Source organism: Simochromis diagramma, unplaced genomic scaffold, assembly GCF_900408965.1.
Source record: "Simochromis diagramma unplaced genomic scaffold, fSimDia1.1 OVJJ01000216.1, whole genome shotgun sequence".
Classification (NCBI taxonomy): domain Eukaryota; kingdom Metazoa; phylum Chordata; class Actinopteri; order Cichliformes; family Cichlidae; genus Simochromis; species Simochromis diagramma.
This window is the reverse complement of record NW_024386883.1, coordinates 6,610,767-6,633,872: the sequence shown is the minus strand read 5'-3', so window position 1 is coordinate 6,633,872 and position 23,106 is coordinate 6,610,767. Positions and strand designations below refer to the sequence as shown.

Genomic DNA, 23,106 nt, shown 5'->3' with positions numbered 1-23,106 from the left:
ATTATGGATTTCTCAACAAGGGAGTAGAAGCAGAGGTAATTTGAAGCATTAACATGGCAATTATTTGTGGAAAAAAAGAAAACAAACATACGGCATGAATTATTATAGTTTAGAGCAAAATGTCAAAGCTAAAATGTGTATGGGCAGCCTTATAAAGAGGCTGGTTGCCATCAGGCAAGGCAGAGAACTGCTTGGGGCTCCTAGGCCACTGGGAGGCTCCCAATGGCTGATGAACTTTAAACTACAGCAGAAGCAATATACCAGTGTGGGAAGTTTGAAGTGACAGTATAGAAAAAAACTCCCTGAAGGGGCCCCACTTGACTCACTCTCCTTTCAACTGATGTTCATGTGTGCTTAAATCAACTGAAAGCCACCTGATGAAAATGAAGAGGAGTGGTCCTACTGGATGTTGAGAAAAGTGAAGCAAGACAATAACAGAGAAGAATAGTTAAATAATTAAATGCTGCTAGTCTAGCCTTGATTTTGGTGGACACTAGATTATTGTACAATCCATCTGCACCACATTAAAATAAGTTAAATTAGCTAGCAAAGCAGCCTCATATGTTCAGCTCTACTAGGATTGCTGAACAAGTGCACATAGTTGGGAATCAGCCGGGACAACAGCGGCTGACTTGTTAGTACTACTTGCCAGCTGAAATTTAGTAGTTACAGTTTTAAAACTTCATAACCTGTTAAAATTATCATGAGCTTAGTTATCAAAATGGACCCTAACATTTCTAAGTAACATTTTGCCTGTAGTTTTATAACACTGCTGTTCTTGTTGGTGTCAACATGATCCTGCAGTGCATGTTTGCTCACTAATAAAATGCTTATTGGTTTTTTTGTACATTTAAACATATGCAGTTGCTTTGCTTGTCTGATTATAATCAGGGGTGCACATAAGTGGTCTGCAGGTGCACATGCGCTGTCAAAATAAAAGACGCGCACCAGATAAGAAGTTGTCCGCTAAAGTGGGATTTTCACGGCATATTCTGCACCACATCTCTGTGCATTCATCATTTGTTTGAAGCCAGCTGCAACCACTTTTCCGAGAATATGCACTTTTTTTGCAGTTCGGACTCCTTCTGACATTTCTTTGGAGGTGGAGGAACACCAAAGTAATTGCTTAAAGGAGCTAGCTTCTTCGACATCTTTAAGAGTCCTAAACAAATGTCTGTCCTCCTCCAGAAAATCTTAAGTACGCAAACGCGCTTTGCAACTTTTTATCTGCTGTGCGTTTTTTATTTCGACAGCACATGCGCACCTGCGAACCACTTATGTGCACCCCTGAGTATAATGTAAAGTAACTGTCCTCCCTGTGATATGTGAAGTAAATTACAGAGAAAATGTACTGTATGCAACATCTTTGTTTTTCTTCCATTGTAAAAACTGTCACACATTTAGTCCTCAGGGCATTCTGGTGGCTCACTTGGCTCAGCAGCTATGATGTAATAGTCATGTCCGTATCTCATGTCTGGTCTGTGACATTTGTTTTATGTCAAGAGTCATCCCATTTGGTTCTCTTTCTCTACTGTAGAGGATCATGAAAGAAAAAAAAGGAAAAAAAGTCAAAAATTCTTTTTGTGTGGTCAATAAATATGTTGTTCATTTACATACTTCGCTGCAACGTCAGTGTTAATACTCACAACTTCCTAAACTTCAAACCTGTGCTTCCAACAAGGTACTGCAGTCTTTTTTGTTTCCCTCTCTGTTGCTGTCATGCTCCTCAAGGACACTGCATTTAGCATTGCCAATGCTGCTGTAAGCGCTGACCTTTTTAAGTCTATTTCCATCCACTGAATCTGTATGTTCAGTGGTTAGTGTGCACGCCCCGTGGAGCAGAAACTGTTTTCCCCAATAAAGCAGAGAAATGACACAACAGTCACCTCATGCTTATGTCTGCTGTTCACTTTAGAATCTGTTGTTGTAAACAGTTGGACACTTCACATGATGCATGATCACTTTGGTGCGCTCTAAATTTTTCCACAAAGTGCCTGGTCACATCTGTAGAAAATTTCTGAATATATAATAAACTGAAAGAGAGCGCAATACGTAGAATAACCCGGTGCATTTATTTAATCGATATAAATAAATGCACCTTTATGATCCTAAGAGGAGGAATTCTATTCATGATTTTTCCTTCTAGCACCACCCTGAGGTGGACATTTATAGTACAGAGCGACATATCTCCATATTTACTGAGGATAATTTGTAACACTTTTTAACACCCTTTCACTGAGAATTGAAAGCGAGAGTTCTAACTTTATTTATCCACTGGCATTTCTTCTCACATGAGGCTTTTTATGGCATTTAGCTAAAACATGATCTAACTATAACCTGCGTGCAGGCATGTCATTATAAGCAACATTTAGCTCAGAGTATTAAGGATAGGTGAAGTGCTGCTCTTTATTACTACCTATTACCAAAATCTGAAATTGTAACAGTACTTTTTTTGTTTGTTTGGTTTTTTTTTAGTTCCAGAGATACTGTAGGCGGTATGGGGTTGTCAAAAACTCAAACACTCGGATACTAATTGACACTTTTATATTAAAAGAAATGACTCCATTAGATACTAATTGGCTGCAATATTAATACCAACAGTGCCATTTTAATAATGAAACTCAGCACTGCTGCAAACTGGCAGACACACAGTCCCTCCTTCACTAGCAGCTGAACACACCAATGGTAGCAGCTGAACACATCAACAGTAGCAGCTGAACACATCAAAGGTAGAAGCTGAACACATCAACGCTAGCAGCTGAACACATCAAAGGTAGAAGCTGAACACATCAACGCTAGCAGCTGAACACATCAATGGTAGCAGCTGAACACACCAAAGGTAGAAGCTGAACACATCAACGCTAGCAGCTGAACACATCAACGCTAGCAGCTGAACACATGAGAGGTAGCAGCTGAACACATGAGCGGTGGCAGCTGAACACATCAATGGTAGCAGCTGAACACATCAGCGGTAGCACAAGAAACTTTGTGAAACATTTTAAAGACTTACACTCTGGCGATTATAAAGCATTTTGTCAGTAAAGCTCCTATTGCAACAACACCCAAGTATTAAACAATTATCACAAATGTTAACATGGCCAGATTAAAGCTGAGAAAAGTCCACCAGAAACTAGTCAGAAACAGTAGCAGCCTACCTTTCCAACTGATCAGAAGCCTAAGACAAAAAGAGGGCTATAGCTGAATACATTTGGATGAGCCACAACTGTAAATCTAAAAGAAAAATATGTCTTTTAGTTTTTAACTCCCCCTCATGATATCTAAAATGGTATTGAGTATCTAATAGTTACCTGGGTATTGGTTTCAAGTATCATGGCAGCCCTGATAAAGACATCCCTAATTAGGTCCACTTCGAGTTTTGCTAAACTTGATCAGTTTTTCCCACTGACCACCTTCCTCAATCTGTCTCAGATCTGTCTTCCCCGTTCTAACGGTGTGTGTTCAGCAGTCACATACACAGTTTTAATCTTTCCCGCTTTTGTTTCTGTGACAGTCACTGTGTTTACATGAACACAGTACCTCATTGACCCCTCCTTGTTCCCTCTTTGTTTTTCATCATTCTCTCCTATCATATCTTTTCTCTCTGCTTTTATCCTATTATATCTGTCACTATGGCCCCTCAGCTCTTAGCACTCAGGTAGACTCATTATATCACAAGGCCAGCTGGTAATTAGTGGTATTTTAACAAGCTTGTGAATTGCTCCCAGTCCCACCCCTCTTCACCTCTCTTTTTCTCTCACAGTCTCACACCTATCTCCCCTTCAGCTATCGTCTTTCTCTTGTCCCAGCCTCTCTGCCTTCCTACTGTCCCAATTTTGTGCTACAAGTGAAATCAGATCTCAGATGTATATCACAGATGGAGTAGCTGTAGTGGCTGAGCCTCAGTGCCCCACGTCCTCTTCTGATTGTTCAATTATCAAGCTACTTTTGTGCATCTGCAATTAAAAACAGAAGAGGGAATTTTCATCGCAACCACGCTATCACATTGCATCGCTTTCTTGTTTGTCTCATCAGAGCCACTCAGCACTGTTTATTTGATGTCCTGACACTTTTCTTTTTCAATCTTATTCTAAGCACCCTGCAACGCTCTGGTATTTGGCTTCATCATGTCTCCCTTGACTAATTCCCCCCCACACCTCCCTGTGGCTCCTCTATCATTCTGCTTGCTATGCGCCTCACACAGACCTGTCTAATTACAGTGGAACGGGGAAAAAAGAAGAAGAGATGGAACAAGAAAGAACAAGACACAGGCCTCTCTCCACCCCTCCAAGCCGCCCTTCCCTTGTTCTCTCAGAGAGCTTCCTTTAAACTCTTGTTACCTCTCATCTTTAACACACACACACCTAAACACACATATGACACCTAAATGAGTGATGCTCTCATCACCTCTTTTCCTTTCTTTTTTTCCCATGCGCAGTTACTCAAATCTGCTAATGACAACAGCTCACATTATTGGCTCCTTCGCCCATCTGGACAATGTGTGCACAGCGCACAACTCAAAGTGGGCCTGTATTAGACTGTGTGTGTGTGCGTGTGCGTGTGTGTGTGTGTGTGTGTGTGTGTGTGTGCGTGCGTGCGTGCGTGCGTGCGCGCGTGTGTGTGTGTGTGTGTGTGTGTGCACGTGTATGTGTGTTTATATGTGTCTGTGTGTGAGTGAGAGAGAGAGAGAGTCTGGCACACTGATCACCTACCTTTTTGTAAACTTGAAGCAAACTTGTAAAATAAAGCAAAATCATCTAAAACATTTATGGAGATAAATGTTCTCTTCTTCTCCCACACACACACACACACACATATACACTTCTTTTGAAGTGTCCTGGAGCAGCACACCATATCTCTATCAGCTCCAGGGATCCTCTGCTGTTCTGAGATCTCCACTTTGACCTTCCTTTGCAGAGGAGAACTACAGGGCTTCCCTGCAGGAATGAAGAAAACCCACACACTTAAATCTAAACACCAACCAAGTTACTCCAGAGCTTTTTGTGTTTGATGACACGTCCAGATGTGTGTCCAACCTGCCCTTATTACCTTTTGAGTTTAACAGACTGGCCCCGAACAGCTCGATTAGCTTGGCCTTTGTTTCACATGGCAGACCCCAATTAATTTAGGCTGCTTGGCCAGGGCTGGTTGCCATGCCAATTGGTGATCAAATCACACCGTGGCTTTTATAACCTCTGTTCTTCTCATTCCCGCCGATACGCTACATTTAGTCCAATGGACGGCTGTTATTGTTTTTCTCAGCCTCCATTTGCCACGAAGAGGTAACATGTTCTTGCAGTAACGCTGCTCATTTATTTTAACCAGGCAGGATGAATACTGTAAGTGAAACCAGCCACCTGCTAGGAAGGAAGAGGCAAGATGGAAACAAATTATTTTCCCCCCTTAAACCATTGCTGTATTCACTGATGAACATACGGTGCATTTAAAAAAAGTGTGTTCTTTAATTTACAAGAAGAAAAGAAATTGGACAGAAGTTTAAGTGTTTAACAAAACAACAGAAATTGCAACATTTTTAAAATCTAAATATTACAATTTCAATTTCAGTTTTATTTATATAGCACATAATCACACAACAGTGATGTCAATGTGCTTTATACTGCAAGGTACAGATCCTATTTATTTCAAAGAAAATAGTATTTTCAAGTAAACACTTCAGAAAAAAACAATACAGCTGATCAAACCTAAAATATCAAGGTCAAAATCTTAAGTTGAGAAAAATGAACAAATATGAATGTTTACAAGGCTTGGGAATAGCAACATTGTGTACCATGGCTTAGGGTTAGGGAGCACTACACTGCTTGAAATCATTAGAAGCATGGAAACTTGCACTTGGAGGTATATAATTAATGCTAAAATTAGCCCTTCAATAAATTCTATCTTCAGGATGATTGGAGTCTATTGCAGGACTCGTGTTATACTGCATTAGTTCTAGTGAGGTGTTTTTTATAAAAAGGCAACTGATTGAATACTGGCGACATATAGTTTAAACATCTGTTTGGGCATTTTAGAAAGAGGACCTAGCTACTTGTCATAGATGTGAGAGGAATTTGTGCAAATTTGTGTCGGATCTTTGTCTTCATTACATCTGAATGACAAAATGTTGTTTTGTTGTCAACCAAAAAATATTGGTACACTTCTACAAACCTGGCAACACCTCAGTGACATTTAACCTTCTTTGTGCTTACCTAATAAGTAAATAAGAATATAATAAACCCCTATTTTTTAACTCAACCTTCCACAGATTTTTAAAATAGCTGAATACTTTTCTTCTTAGATACCTCCATTACTCATGTGCACATCATAATATGTGCGTGACAGATATTTGAATTTATATGTAGATGGATATGTTGCTATCACATTGTTTGTCCAGCTCTGTCTCCACACTTTCACTCTACAGCACATGAAAGCGTTTTTTGGCATTTTACATTTTATTAGATTCGACAGCTGAGAAAGATTAGACAGGAAATCAAGAATAGTGGGGGAATGACATAGAAAAATGCTCTACGAGAGACTTGTACATAGGTCAGCTCAACCCTACAGTGGCACCCATTGTATTTCATGGCTAGAGCAGGTGTTGGTTAGGATAAAGGTCAAGTGGAGTCCTAACTGTAAGCTGTTGATTAACTTTAGATAAAAAAAATGTTACAAATTAAAAAAAAAAATGATACAACTACTGTGCGGGGAGGGCTGATGGGCAGGAGGTCAGGCACCGTAAACACACTAGTTTGGGATAACTCGACAGTGAGACGATGTACGGGCTTCAAACTGATACCATAGGTGTATCGACTAAAAATATCAGAGGAGTTTGAATCTAGGTGACCTCAATCTGAAGGTCAAGGTCAAGTTTTCTGAAATTCTTGTGAATGTGATAACTTGAGAACAAGGCGATTCCAAATGATACGACAGGTTTGTCTACTAGGAGTTTGAAAGGTAGTACTGGAAGTTGCTGACATTTTTCAATACAACAATGTATTTAAATCTATATGTACACACAAAAAGTCAGTGAATATACACTCCAGTAACCAGTATACCCACTATTGGTCAGGGACCAATTTTATATCTGTAATGCTTTTAAAGCATTTTATTTATTCTTTGTGGATGTCTATGGTTGTACTATCATTACTGGTTGTGGGAGGCACTGGTACCAATATGTGCGCACATGTGTTTGTATTCGTGTGTATATCTGTGCATGTTGTTCTTTGTATTTTTCGCATTTTGCCAGGATGGCAGAAGCGCAGAAGATGAAGGTTAGGGTTGAGCTAATGGTTGTTAAAGGCCCCTGTGTTTATCTTGTCCTTGTCAACATGAAATATAACCTCTCCCCCCTCTCCCTGTCCCCCTCCCTCTCTCTCTGTCTGTGGCAGTAGCCGTGTGTTATTGCTGTGGGTCTCGGTCGTCCGCTCACCTCTGAAAGCCGGATTCGTGTGTAGCCACCGCAGCGGATCATTGGGAAATTTAATTACCCGTCTGAAAGCTCTTTCAATCAGACAGATTACCCGTTCTGTGTGTGTGCCTCTGTGTTTATGAGAGCGCGGAGCAGAGTGTGTATGTGTGTTTTACGGCGTACACGGTCAATGCGTATGTATGTGTTAGCACAGGCTGCCCACTGAGCACCACTCCGAGGAGCCAAGAGAGGCAGAAAGTGAAGAGAAGCAGTTTTTTTAAAAAACATGATTTTTCTCACACAGCTGAGAGTAAGATTAATGGAGGTGTATTTGATCAATTTCCATCACACGGAGACAGATTTCTCACAAAGAAAATCAAACGAAAACCGAACCTTTGATATTCCAACCCCAGTTTTATTTAATAATAGCGCACAATACTAAGCAGCTCACAAAAGCAACAGATTCCATACCTCAGGCAAATAAAATGCGTGGATGTCTTTGAAATGCATAGCTAGATTCAAAATCAAGCAAAAATCAATTTAATGTTGAGGTCTTAGCATTCAGTTTTTTATGTGAGCAATTTGCTACTTTTTGGTGGCTTCCTTTATGCTTTTTGTCAAGGAAGTGTCATGTGGATAGACTGTATGATGTGTTTTTGTTTTTCTGCCCCACTGATAGGAAAAAATCCTGTAAACCATCGAAAGACAAGTGCAGGAAAATTGTGCAAGCAGTGCAGCCAAGACCGAAGATGAGGGATTTAGTGTTTTGTTGGAACTGGCAACAAATAGTGGGCCATTTAGTAATGATGACTGAATGATAACTGCTACCAAGAATTTGTGATGAAATCCATATATAGTGCAAGACATAGGGGCTAAAAAAAGCTGCAGACATTGCTGCTGACATCTGCAGTTTGTAGAATCTCGCTGATGCAACTTGACTGATGCCAGACAAAGGTTTCAGTATGCAGACAGACGTGCAAGTATTTTTTTTTATAACTGTGTGTTTATTGAGTTTTAAACTTTACACTGACACCAAAATTAAACAAACAAACAAATAACCAAAACAACAACAAAAAGAACAAACAACAACAACAACAACAACAACATAGCAGAACGAAACAAAACAGACAAAACAAAACAAATAGACAGGCAACCCGGCTCATGAATACAAAGAAATAAGTGGAAATAACGTGCAAGTATTGATTTGTGGCTTCTTGATAGTGGAAATCAGGCTTGTCCTTCAGTGAATGAGAGTTACAAAACTAGATATTCAGATAAAAGAATATTTTATTATATTTACTTATAGCTATGCTTTTGTGTTGATACATGTTTAAACTCTGTATAGTTGTGACTCTGCAGAGAACTTTATGCTTCTGGCTGCACATCCCACTATTGACTGATTTGCCAAGCCTCATTTTGAGACTTCAAAGTCAGCACTTTGGCCAAAACCATATTTTTGGGCTTTTTTTCAGAGCTTGAAGAGACCATATTTGGTCAAGATTGTGAAATCAGAAAACAGTTACAAATCTTGGCTAGAAAGGTGTCCATTGCACAGATACATATAGCTGTTAATCAGTGTTGCATAACATACAAATACAATAGCAGAATTCTATCAAACTAGAGAACAGACCTCTTGGGTGATTTGTTAGTAGGACTGACACACGGTGACCATGTCATTTGTCACACAGGACCATTAAAACTACCGCATTTGGACATCTCCCTCAACCACATAAGCCACTGTTGGTTTAGTGGCTCTTTCTAAGTAGGAAGAGGAGTACTAGAAGCATTATCAGCAGTGTCACTTTTATTGTGTTGGTCTAAACAAAGGGACTATGTAGAAAACTTTTAATTAGACTTCCATTAACCTTGGTGGACTAATAAACCTTGAGTGGACGAAACTGTTGATTAAATTTGCGATCTGGAAATAATGCACCACTTAAAAAGACTTAATCTTCACAGCCTTGCTGAATTCTCTATATAAACATCTTGCGGGTATTCATGTTTTTTTTTTTTTCTCCCGGCATTTTTATTTGAAGCTGGCTTCATCCCAGTGTTCTGGAATTTGTCCAGACGCTGACAATAATCCAAGTGAAGACACGGCCAGATATTTCCAGTGATGCAGTTCAGATGTGGTTTCCTGACTTAGTGAAATTTCTTGACTTGAAGTGATTCACAGCTCGGTTTAGCTGATTCTTTCTGCTCAACTTCACTTTCATCTCCATTAGTTTTTAGTGAAAGAGCTTGAATGAGCTTTCTCTGGGGCGCTTTTTCTTTTCTTCACGGTACACACTTTGACTTGTTTTGTGACGACCTGGCAGTTGCGGGAGTTTTTGCTGCGAAGTCCAAGTTACTCAGTCCAGCCTGGAATACATTAAGCTCCTGAGAACAGATAGAAAAGACAAGCTGCATAACAATATGGAAGCATCTCTATGTCATTGCAGGCTGGATTACTAGCAGATGAAATTCAGGAATATCAAATCTCTTGCGTGTGCCTGACTGATATACTGTTTGCACATTAGGTTGCTCTTTGATCTGCACTGTTTCTGTGTGTGCCCAAGGCAACAGAAGGATGCAGAGCAGCAGGCAATGTTGCAACAAGATTTTAAACAAGATTCTTCACGACTTCTCATTTGATGAAATACCATCATCTTATGACAGAAGGAGAACCAAAAATAGAGGCGAACAATAAGCCTGAGCAGACTGCTATACTGTGAGAAAGTTGGGAAATGTGACTGACATGGTAGGTCCAGGACTAAAATAGAAGAGACATGAAAATAAAGTGAAACAGGTTTGGAATATAGCTGGAATATATCCTTTTTAGATGTAAGAGCTGCTTAGATCTTAGAACCTGCTGTTCAAAATTTTTCCATATTAATTGTCTCACCATAAAAAAGAATTGATTCCTCCACTATCTGTTTGACTTAAAACACATTGCTTCCAAGGCACAACCATTGTCATGGTAGTGCTGTGTGGCAGGCAGAGGTAGGGCCCAAACGCAGGACTGGGAAGCAAAGGGGTAACTAAAGGGGGCAGCTTTATTTGCTGCAACTATTAGACTCAAAAGAAATACAAAAGCACGAAACTCGGAAAATGAGAAACTGGAAACTAGGAACTTAGAACAAGGAAAAAATGATGGAAACTGAATTGAACACTTGGAAATGCACAGCAACAAGGACAAGGGACTATCAAAATAAAACAGGAAACTAACACAGACTGAGACTAAACACATAAACTTGACAGACCAAAGCGAACACAACCTAACTTAAGAAAAGGTAATATTTGGGTACAAAACCCAGGATCATGACAAGCATTGGAGTGGAAAATACAGATTCATCTGGAAAGGGCTTGAACGGGATGTTTACTTTATGTCAAAAGGCCCAAAATACAGGTTAAAGGAAAAAAAACACAAAGTTGTGCTCAGTATTTTCAACTTTTTCATTATTAACAAAACATATTTTAAAGATTCTAGTAACAAGCGCTCAATTAAAAGGAGGCCATTATAAGCAGAAGCCTCTCAAAGTTAATGAGGTTCATCGTTAATAATTTGATGCCAAATTTAGCCTTGCCTCATATACCCCTCTGGAGAGCTCCAAAACTCTCCTGGAGGTACACTTACCCCAGTTTGGGAATAGTGGTACTTGATACAATATGCTCTTCAGTGTAAAAAAAAAAAGAAAGAAAAAAAGAAAAAAGAAAGCTCAATACATCCAGAGGCTTCATTTCAGATTCATACACATTTTTTTTTTTTTGCTTCCCAACATCTTAAGTTAAAAAAAGAAGAAAGTAGTGATTCATGCAGCTCACCATTGCATTGCAAAATCTTCCAATTTTCTGACTTTATTCTCTCAAAATATCAAAAGTTCTCCCTTCAAATAGCTGCCTGCTGAGCTCCTGCTGCTGCATTTTTAATTCCCAGAAGGTCCTCTGAAAGAGGCATAGAATAGTAGCTATAGGCTCATATTGCATGCTTATGTGCTGCTACAATATAGCCAAAACAGCTTTCTGCAGGATGGGAGAATTAAAGGGGAGGCTACTCATTTATGAAAATTACTCATTCACTTTCACAGACAGGATATTCTCAGTGAGGGGAATTGAACCAAAAGGCCACGCCACAAACCAGACAGAATCAGTTTCTGCAGTAATCAGAGTGGTGCAGATACAAGTGTGCTCCACTCTGTGGATTGAAACAAAATTAATAAATAGAAGAAAAAATACAGAGATGATGAATTGAAAGAAACACAGCCAAATTGAAAAAAAAGGCTCTAGCAAGATTTCTTTTTAAAAGAATTGGACTGGCAAAGGTGGTGGAGATGATGTGTTAATGTGTAGATGGCTGTGAATCAAAGTTTCTACAATAAATAAGTTTAGTGGTGCATGATCATGACTTTTGAGCATGAGGAAATTGCTGACTTGATGATTTATATAATACTATTAAGAAAATGTGCGTTTCAAATCAGTCTTCTCATCAGTGAGGACCTCACAAAGTTGAGGTACAGACACTGTATTTATATAAAGGCATACACTGGATATAGCAGTGAGGACCACAGTAAATCTCTCTGCATCAATTTAAAAGAAGTGCAGATAAAGGAGGCAGTTTTCAGTAAAACTTATGTCACAGAGGCCAAGAGATCTATCAGCAACCCTCTGGTGATCTATGGTTGTTGTGGAAAAATGCGTATTCCCTGACCAGTTAGTGAGCGGATGCTGGAGGGGTGGTGGCTGGTACCAGGTGAAATTGGTTGCAAAGTACCACACTAAAACAATCTTTGTGATTGCTTATGTTGCTAGCAGATTGCTGCGATCGCCTATAATTCGATGGAATACGCTAACTAGTCTGCAAACACTCACCATACCTCTAAGCTGTAGTGACACATGAAAAAATACAGCCCTAATGGGAAATTTAGCATGCTTGCCTTGTGGCTTACCGCTGCAGCCAGGGCATTTCAGAAGGCAGAACTTTTACTTTGAAAGTGAACAGTTTCCATTTCCGGTTTACACCACTGACTGGTGTGACGTTTAAAGAAAATTTAGTTTGTTCCCGGCAAACCGCTGGCAACTATGGCAATCTACTGTTGACCAAAGAGCAGATCATCATGAGAGCAGATCATGAGTTACTACAAGTTTTTATAGATTTTTTTTAAATTTAGTTTTTATTGAAAGATGTGAACAAAAATGATTGTAAACAAAATATGGATAAGATGATAAACATGCGCAGGAGATAATGGGCATATTTAAAAGTGATGGAGTTTTGAGATAATTGTTACTAACAGACCTCCAACAGTTTAAAATGTGTTAGCTATTAATTTTGGTAATTAAAAGCACAATATTACACAGTGTGGTGACATGAATGTCTACACCCTAAATGAAAACATGACATAGAATTAATGTGCCATTAAAGAAAAATTCAACTGATGTGCTAATTACAGGATGTGTGAAAGCTTTGCGTATTGATTTGGAAATGTGGTGATGATACAAATAGCAGCAAAACAACTCCACATGATAATAGCTTAAAGTGGCAGGGTCATCATTTGCTTTTAATAATGTGAGAAACTTCTGCGTACTAGTTTGATTATTTGCTTTCTTGTAAGGATTGCTGAAGAACTTTTGTGGAAGAAACTCACCGGCAGATCATCAAGCAATGGATCACATCACAGTTACAAACACTTGAACAAAAAAGGTAGAAATAAATGGTTTTATAGGGAAATACAAAGCTGGACAAGGTGAATAAACTGTTGTGGAACTTCAACAACATGAGTCTGCACTTGCCCAAGGTCCTCAGTGGATAGAAGCCGTTAGATCTGCAACTATTTTATTTGAGAGTAATGAAATATAGAGAGCAATAGTATTTGAATTACATTTATAATTATTGGAAGATACACCAAAAGTTATTCATAAACAGATGGTTTTATGAACAATTTCCCTCATTTGTTCTGGGTATTCTCACACTGTTATTTAGCAATAAGCTCGGGCATTTTTGAACCCTTACGTCCGTTTCATCTTGCTAGTGCAATGATTGGGCTTTCTTAACTTCAGCCATCGTTGTGTGGCACAGCTGAAAATCTCTTTATTAAGTAATTGTTCAGTTTACAAAGTAGGCGAGAGCACGCTGTGTCACCTAGCCCCAAAACAAACCCAGATAACGAACGAAGTAAATAGCATCACGAATCCTATTGTGCGACATGTGAGCGCTTTTCTTCAGCATTTCTCGGGCTTTTGCGATGCCAGTGTTTTGTTATTGTGCCAGGATTTGTTTGCGCTTCATAATATGTGATCATGGTCCTGAGTAAATGAAATGATTCGGTGCACTTCCAGATGAAATGAAAATATTTCATGAGGAATGAGCCTGTGATCTGACTGTGTGACAGTAAAGTGACATTAGCAGAATAAAGCCTCAGTATGTGCATTTGAAGCGAGGGCTGTAGGAGAGAAGAGACAGAGCAGGGAATTGTTAAGAAAGGGATATTATAGAATTATTATTGTTCAGAACATGCGCTGTTGCATAATGCAAGAGTCAGTGCTTTGATTCTTCTAACTGCCTTCATGCCTTAACTTCCAGCTGTACTGCTGCTGTCTCTCAGCTTAAACCGGAATGCAAATGTTCTTCTGGGAATTAAGTGCTGTTTCCTGCATAAAAAAAAACATGCTTATTCTGGTCCAAGACTGCCTTCATTTTGTGCTTGTACATGAATTAATTTCCCCCCCACAACCTGTCTCCAGCCTGAGCGCAGCCATTCTTCAACTTTTACTGTGACATGTTTGCGTTGTTTTCCACGATTATTTCCATATTCATATCAGCCATTTTATTTTCACATTTCTACAATTATGAAAATACAGAAGCATTTTCCCTTGTCAATATTCATGCCATTGTCATCTGCCTCCAGCACTGCAGTAGGCTCTTTAAGTATCCTAAGCGGACACTTGTATCCCCCAACAGGATGTGTATATTTGTGTTTGCGTGCAGTTTTTATGGGTGCGTAGTGTAATTAGGCACATGCTCCACTGCACTATTCCATATGTATCACACGTCGTGCAGAGCCAGTGTGAATATATATCCAGATTGGTTTGTGCTGTACATTTCTATGATGTACGTTCAGGAGAGATTATTGTTCAGGAAGTTTGATGCCTGGTGTAAATGAGTCACATCACTGCCGCTGCATGTCTGTCGCTGTTAGCATCTTCACCTCAGCCTTTGCACGAATGAGTTGTGCTATAAAGTCGTGGCTCAGAAAATATTTATTTTTCTCTGCTTTTCTTTTGGTATGTTGAAGTTTCAGGTTTCAGATTTCGTTATTTCCCACAGGTTTTCCTCTAGCATCTCGATGATTATGATGTGGTTTTGAGTAAAATGCTTTGCAGCGGTTGCCGAGTGAACTTTTGGAAAAGCTTGTTGCAGGCCTTTAAGTTCCTCACTGGATAAACTGTAATAATTTCAGCAGGTTCTCGATTTTCTAGTTGGCAAAATGTCAGCAATGTTAGCAGCACAACATGACATATGAACCATTTTTGAAAGCGTCTGTAAAACAGTAGCATATAGACAAAAGAAGTAAGACTGTAACAATGTTACTGTACACCTGAAATGAGAAAATTTCATTGAAAGTCTTGTTTATTTTTGTAACAATGCCAACAACAAAAATGTAGTCAGTAGTATACTATGTGGCTTTCCTTATATGCCTAGAAAATTGCGGTGTGTTTAATATTTGTATTTGAGCCAATATTTTTCTTTTTAATCATCTTTAATGAACCCCATTTCTTATGATCACCAGGTCGTTGCTAATTAAATGTCATAGCTTGACAAAAGAGGCGAGCCCATGCATGGATCGAGCGATCAATGCTAGTTTAGATTGGCTGCACGATGCATTTGGATGTTCTCTGATGCATTGACATAGATGTCCCTGGTGTGATCGTGGGAAAGGTGGGGAGGGTTTCAGCATCAGAACCCTTCACCCAGGTTACCCAGCCAGAGTTGATGAAGTCCTGGCTTGCATCCCAGCAGCAGTGAGTCACTGGCCTGTCCTCTTATCCAAAGCCACCTGTTCGTTTTCTCTGTGGTGAACGTCTGGTCTCCCCATTTGTTGCAGGTACTGTAACAGGAGGAAGGGCAGAATAGAATGCTCTAGTTTTCTTTAAGTAAAAATTACACCTAAAAACTTCAGTAAATTTCAAGAGAGAATTGCTAACTTCATGGATTTGGATTATACAGCTGGTAAAGTTTCATGGGTGCCAAATTTATTTATTGTCAGCAAAAGTAAGCTCTTGGCTTTTTAAAGTTTCTCAGAGTGGATACCAAGTTGTTTTAGAATATATAATTTAACAAGCTTTTTCTTCCAGGAAAAGAAAGAAAGAGACAGTGTGAGATTTCAGTGAAGTGCGCAGGCTAGGCTGGACATTACGTCATGACTTTGGATTTATATTAATGCTCCGTTAGTAGCTTCAAAGACCTGCCAGTGCTTAGATGGATGAATAATGCAGTTACTATTAATTCTTAGCATATGTAACATAAAAATGTCCGGCACGTGGATGCAGTTCATCTAGAGCAACCTGAACATGTGAGGCCTGTGGTGTGAAGATGAGCTTTAAGTTAAGTGGTGCCACTATAAAACACATGGTCCTTAAACCCCTACAGCGCAGCACAATTATCATCATCTCTTTTCATGTCACTGGATGTAAACTGAAACTTATAATTATGCTGGTACTGTATATGCATTTTGCAGCTCACTGCATCATGTGTAATTACTTACATGCTCATTGCAGCACATTTTTTCTTAAGGCAATAAGAAGCACCAGCTCCCTCTAAGCCCTTGCGTGTACAAAGGTTGATTTCTTGTGGAGACTATGCGGATATGCAATACAGCGTGTATGAAGTTTATTTAATGCTCGCAAATGTGCTGTGACGCATGGAGATAAAATACTTTGCAAGATGTTTCATTTGCAATACTGTGCAAAAGTGTAGGTACATGCAGTGTTTAGATTTTTGTCCATCATGCAGTAGGCTACCGTTAGACAGGCACCTGATTACAACAACACCATAAAGGACTGTCCTCATCTTCATCATTTAGTTGTTTGCTGCACTTTTCATGACATCAGTTGTTAAGTAAGAAACATGTTACTAAATTTTACTCTCTAGAGTGAATAAAATTCTACATGTCTCACCCTCCATATCACATTTATCTACATTTTTCTGGTTTTCCTTTTCTTTTGCTCCACCATCAGGTCATTACTCTGACCTCAGTTCCTCCCTCCTCCTTACAGCGATACCATTTTTCACTCTCAGCCTTCCCGTGTCTCGCTTCACCTCTCATTTTTTCCTGTACGACTATCCAATAACAAATGTCGCACTTCATTAGGTAATCGTTTGAGTGTGTGCAGAAACATCTCTGATTCTTCTAGGCAAGCCTTAGTTGTCACCTCTGCTACAGCTAAGAGATTCAATCCCATGAGGTTTCTAAGAACACATTTTTCACAGATGCACGATTCTGTTATGTTTTCAAAGACTTTCTAACTCTCTGAACATCCAGAGATTTAGGGATAAACTGCTGATGTCCAATGTATGCTTTCAAAGAACACACTGGTAGAATTTTTAATCTCTGAAACAGAACATGATGTGATTTAGCTGCTCTGTTCTGTGCTGTCATAATGGGAACTTTCCACGTTGGCAGGCAGGCCTCTTTATTATCTAATATCTTTATCACACTAGCTAATCTTACTCCACTAATGCCCACATGCATCATCTATTATATCCTACTGTATTTAAGGCTTATGGCTTTATCAAAGCCTTTTTTCCCTCTCCTTTCTATTCTCGGTTTACAAACACCAGTACTGAATTAGCCTTTGATTGCATGAAGTAGGTATTTAAATGCTTCTCTGTGCTGAGAACTCAGTTTGTACAGTTTAAAGTTCAGGTAACACACTGCACTCTCATGATGCAGCAAGGCTGTGAATCAAACTGCTCACAGTTAGATGAGCTAGCTGTTATTAGATTAGAGGGGAGCAGATAAGATGTATTTTGGAGCAGTGTTTGAAAGTAGGAATAATTTTGTGAATGTCTGCATATGTAGCGTTGAAGGAACACGAAATTAGCTACTTTCCTGATGGTTCTGTTTAGTTTTGTTTCACTTTGTGTTATAATCTGCACTTCTGAGGATTCCTCTCACCGCCTTCTCTATTTTTATCCTGCTCTAATTTCTGTCTCTACCTGGCTGAAGGTAGAATAACATCCAGTACTAAATCCTATTTTTCTTTATCCACGATAACCTCTCACCTTGGCTAAGCCTGAGAAAAAAACCCTCTGGGAAATGAAACGCGAAGCCAGTTATTTGACGTTTTTTTTACAGATCTCTGCACACTAACATTCATTGGGTCTCAGCGACACACTTACAAAGATGCACACGGTCTGATAAGCACTGACCTCTACACCTGAGTGACTGTGGAACTGACCATTTAACATAAAGATGATCCCATAACCCTGAAGTATCACAGCCAGTCTTTGGCACCACCGGTCAGTTGTACGTATTGATGTCGGCCTTTATCTGATGACTTTGATAATGGAAGGTCTGTGTGAAGAAGACTTAGTGGGAGAGACCTCATCCCTGAGGGGCTAGGAGGAATGGATGGTGTGTCACATTGTGCTGTGTTGGGCAGAAATACAACAGTTTCAGTAATGGAATGCCACTGACCTTTCCACTAATGCTTGACCCCCCTGTTCCTGTTCCAACATCCAACATGTGTACTTTTTAACTGAGTGCGGATTTCCACTGGTTACTGCAGCTGAATTTCTTTTGCTGTCAGTATCTCATATAACAGGACTGGTCAGAACATGCACAGGTGTTTTTTTTTTTATACACATCCAGGCTCTGTTCTGCTCCTGTGCGCTAATGTTTTGTGTACCTACGTCTAAATCGTGTGTAGATTTGATGTCAGGCAGATAAGCATGCGAACTGCTGCTGGTTCATGTAGCGTTGGCTTCTGGCCCACAAAATTGGTGCCAGATAAGAACGAAGAACGGCCATCTCCTATCACAGCCCTGCCTCAGCACTCCCAAAATGCTGAGCAGTATTAGATTTTTCACAACATTTGGTGCAGGGCAGTGATACTGGCTTTCCCCCCTATTTTAGGAGCAGTCCATGGTTTTCACGCGTGGTTATTAATGAAACCCCAATTGAAAGTGTGAAATTTCACACTTTAATTTAAACATTAGAGAAACAGGTGGACTCCAGGTTTTTGCTTCTGGAATTACTGAAAGTGTGTGTGACAGTATAGGAAATAGAAATAGAAATGTGAAATAAAAGTTGGGTTATCTAAAGTTGACAAAGTTTTGTAAGCAAAGTCAAACCATACCAGGTAATATTTCATAGCGCCATATCTATTTGCTACCTGACATTGGCCAAAGTGACAAAACAGCTGTAGTTGCAAATGCTGTGACAGTAAAATACATGGTGATTGAATAGGAGCTTTACCCTTCCAACTAGATGTGAAAATATCTCTCATGTTGTTGTTAAGCAATAAAATATCTTCGAACTCAGGGACACTGATCAGCAACCCCCTGCCATCAAAACAGCTCTAAACTGTCAGGACACAGACACAGGACCTCTGGGGCTCTCCTGTGTTGTCTGGCATTAGGCTGTGGATCTTATGGGCCCTGTGGGTAGTGGTACGAGACTTAGTGTTATGCAAATGTCTTGAGTCACTATTAATTCCTTCATATTTTGCTTGCAAAATAGAAACTACACTAGGTGTAGAGATTAATTGAAACATGTGCAAAAATACATGAAAATACAGTATGTAAGACAAAAACTGAGTTTATACAATTCTAATGAGCTTGAAAGTCAATATTTGGTGTGATCACCTTCATACCACGACACAGTATGAACTGTCTTAGGCAGCTTTGTTGTCATTTCTTTAATAACTCTTCAGGAATAGTTCTCCAGGCTTCTTAATGCTCCTCTTTGGATGTTGGCTGCCTTTTGTTCTGTTCTCTGTCAAGATCTGATACTTCCTATCCAGGTATGCTTTTACATGCATTGGCAAGATGATTGGGAAGTGTCATGTTCCCAATCACACTATCCAATCATGTTCTTAATGCCAGTTAGATGATTTCCAGATAGTACTGGTGAATCAAAACCTTTTCTGCATTCCAAATTCCACCAGCTGTGACAAGATCACCAACACCTCTGACTGAAATGCAGCCCTGCACCATGACAGAGCCTCCACTGTGTTTACAGCTCTGGACATTCACTGCTGTACCTTTCTCCTGACCTTCTTTGTATATATTGATGACATTTCGAACTGTCAAATTTGGATTCATCACTCCATAACAAGTGTTGCCACTGACTTTCAGTCCGGTTCTTCTGTAATTTAGCATACCTCAACCTCTCTCTGTTTCCCTTCCTTAAGAATGGCTTCCTGATAGCCACCCTTCCACTGAAACCTTTTCTGATGAGGTTTCAGTGAAGAGTAGATCAATTGAAGGGTCAGCTGCATCTCTTAGGTCTTTGCTTTGGTCTATTCTATTTGTAAAATGCTATTTATTTTATGCCTGTCAAACTGTGGTGACTTTGGCATTTTCACACATTCAGCTAAAGACATGGAAACATATTGGCTGCTAATAACAAAGTGCTTAAGATACAGTTTAAAACTGCAAAATTGATTCTTTGCTAAGTCATCTGTTATGTGAAGACACAGCATTGATTTATACCTTGAGTTATGTTCCTTTAGATGTTTGAATGATTCATAGGTCAGTGTTAAGTGGCTTAAGAAGCAAAAGATCATTCCTCATAAAAGTAGGAGGACTGGACTGAACATCAGTGTAAAAGCAGCCAATGTCCAAAGGAAAACTTTGACAGACCTTCAGAAGCCCAGAGAAGAGAATAGAAAGTTACAAGAAAGTCTGGCTCAAAAGCAAATCCCAAAGAAATTAGAGCTGGCTCCAGACTTTTTCACAGTACTATAAATGTATCATGCTTGCACTCAGTCACATTGCAGTGTGGGGAAACTGAAAGCTAGGCTACCTTTGGCTCTTTGTTGCAACCCTCAAATAGTTCCTGAGATGTTATGTGGAGTTGTTGCAGTTGTTTTGGTGTACCATTGTCTGTACGGGTCCTTGGCTACCAGGCTCCAATGTTTCCCAGCAGAATATCACACCGTAATGAGGAGGGAATGTTATTTGCTATGCTGGTTTCAGTTATGTGGCTGAGGGGTCTATCTCACATGAACAGATATGCATCACCTCAGCTTCCACTGTCAGAAAAACACGTGACATTACAAAATCCTCGTCCATCATCCACCACAACCTCATTCCTACTCTTGTTGCTCCTTCATTTATTCAGTATTATGCTGGTAAAATCAAATTCTCTCACCTCTCAGTCACATGTTGAAACTGTCCTGTATGGCAGACTGTGGCAGAGGTGTCAGCTAGATGTCGACACGTTTTTAAATGAACTTCATATCAGTTTTCAGAGCCGGCAGCCTTGATTCTGAACGGATTATTAGGACGCATCTTTAATCAATCGAATATGTATTTCAAATAATCACAAATCCTCAAATTTACTCCTTGATTAACTGTGAACCGTGCAGCACCAGGGTGGAAATCAGCATAACATCACAGACTAAAGTCTTGATTTTCTGGTTTCCAGCTGTGGGAGAAAGATACAAATAACAACTCATGCTAATGTCCTACTTAAGAAACATAAAAAAATAAAAAATAAAAAAATTCCACCCTGACTGAATGAGTATTGGTAGCTTTGAAATGACATTTGTTTGATCATTATAGTTATTTTGTAGATTTAGATTTGTTGCAGAGCCTTTTTTGTTGTTATTGTTCTCACATCCACACTGAGGATGGCTTTGATCATTACCCTGTTATTGAAATGCCTTGATTTCTGCCCTGAGTAGCCAGCAACATGAACGATGCAGTATTAATAATCAATGCTGGGCAAGAACTGTGTCTGTGAGTCCTTTATGAAGGTAACAACATTTGCTGGAAGTTGATGAAAAAAATGCCTAAGAGTCAAATCTTTGCTTCTGCTTTAAAATTTCACCAGGCGCCTTTTTATTAAGCATCATCAGTGACTGAGGAATTCACAGAGGGACCAAAGGTTACACAGAGGTGCACTCTTACACGCCAAGGGCCGTCATGTTTGACACCAAAGCCTGAGTCTAGAGTCACTCTAAGAAGACTCACAGAATGGATAATTAACCAGAATTTATTTTGATAATTGATTTGTGTTTTGGGACTGTTAGTCTGACACGAATTCCAAATTAAAAGACAAATAACAGCAACCAAACAAACTGCTTAGTGTTTGAAATGTTTGTAATTGATCCGTTTGATGAGTTACCATGTGGCAATGCGAAATTACTTCGGTGCCGCCTTGTGCAATTACGAGGCTCCTCGTGTGGTACCAATTCAAAATAATACATATAAAAATGACAGATCTGCAATTTCATTCTTTCACTGCTCGTCACGCTTCACAATCCTTTTAAACACCACCTTGGTTTTATAACTGTCGAGGAAGGTACAAATCTAGTTTCAATAAAGGTAAACTCATCTTCAAAATCATCATTACAAAAAAGAAGGAAATTACAGTAATCTGTCAAGTGCTTTCATTTTTCATATCTGATTTTCTTAAACACAATCACTGTTAGTGCATACCTGATTTATCGGCCTGACCCCCTCCCTCCTGGCTTCAGCAGCATGTCAAATACATAATCAATAGCCTCTCGTGGCTTTGTTCCCCTGCACGCTAGATAATGGTTAGAGATGCCAGTGTGCTGAACACACCTCATTAACCACTGGTTGCAGCAGTTTGGCTTTTTCCAGTGCAGCCCGAGCCCCTAGTCAACAGCAAGACAAATGCACCTGACAGTTACGGCAATGACACACATATTTCAGCCCTGCTGCCAATGCAAGGGTGAAGATATTCTGCTCCATGAGTCCTGCTTGGATTCATGAAAAACAGATGACCTTTGCTAATTTTGTACTGTGCGTATATGTTGGTCTTTTATGCTTATCGCTCATAATGTACCCTCGTGCACGCATAAGATGTACAAAAAAGAGGCTGAATGGGGGGAAAAAAGGAGGGAGACAAGAAAACCACAAAAGGAGGAATGGACAGAGAGAGGAGTGATGGTTGTGTGAATAGTAAAGAAGGATGGAGAAGCTCAGAGATAATCCAGAGACTGTTGTCAGCAGTTCTGCCTCAATGTGTGTGTGTCTGAGAGAGAGAGAGTGGGAGGGACAGAGAGAGAAAGATGCACATGTTTAATTTAAAGACATACATGTAAGTTATTTCTATTAGGGAGACGCACATCACATCACGTGGGACACAGGGAGATTGTGAGCTCTGCCGAGGGGCTGGAAAACTGACATCCTGTTTAAAAAAAAAAGAAGTCAATACATTTATTCATCAGGAAAAAAGTGGACTATCTGATGTTCTCCACTTTGAAAGTGAATCGGAAAAGTTTCAGTTCACGGTGGTGCTAATGGTTTATTTACACATCATATTGCACACTTGCGTATCTGAAACTTCTGCAGCATGAGCAGGCAGCAAAATAAGTCAGACAGTAGAGTACAAACAATGCAATCAGCAAGAAAACAGCCAATTACAATACAGAGTTAGTGGCTGGGAACAACTAATAAACAACTGGAGATTATAATTATTATCCGCAGTTATTAGGGTTGAAATATGGGTACATTTCTTTTGGTTTTTCAA

At 39.6% G+C, this 23,106-nt stretch overlaps 1 protein-coding gene and 1 long non-coding RNA gene across 2 annotated transcripts in view; both read left to right on the top strand.

Annotated features, from left to right (window-relative positions):
* The window catches only part of LOC120733627 (reticulon-4 receptor-like 1), a 112,055-nt gene that overhangs the window by 42,914 nt on the left and 46,035 nt on the right, over positions 1 to 23,106 (top strand). The gene's annotated exons all lie outside the window — the stretch shown is intronic.
* On the top strand, positions 1,113 to 22,092 carry LOC120733629. Its single transcript, XR_005695887.1, has 2 exons — positions 1,113 to 2,817; positions 2,906 to 22,092. It is a non-coding gene; the product is annotated as an uncharacterized LOC120733629 (long non-coding RNA).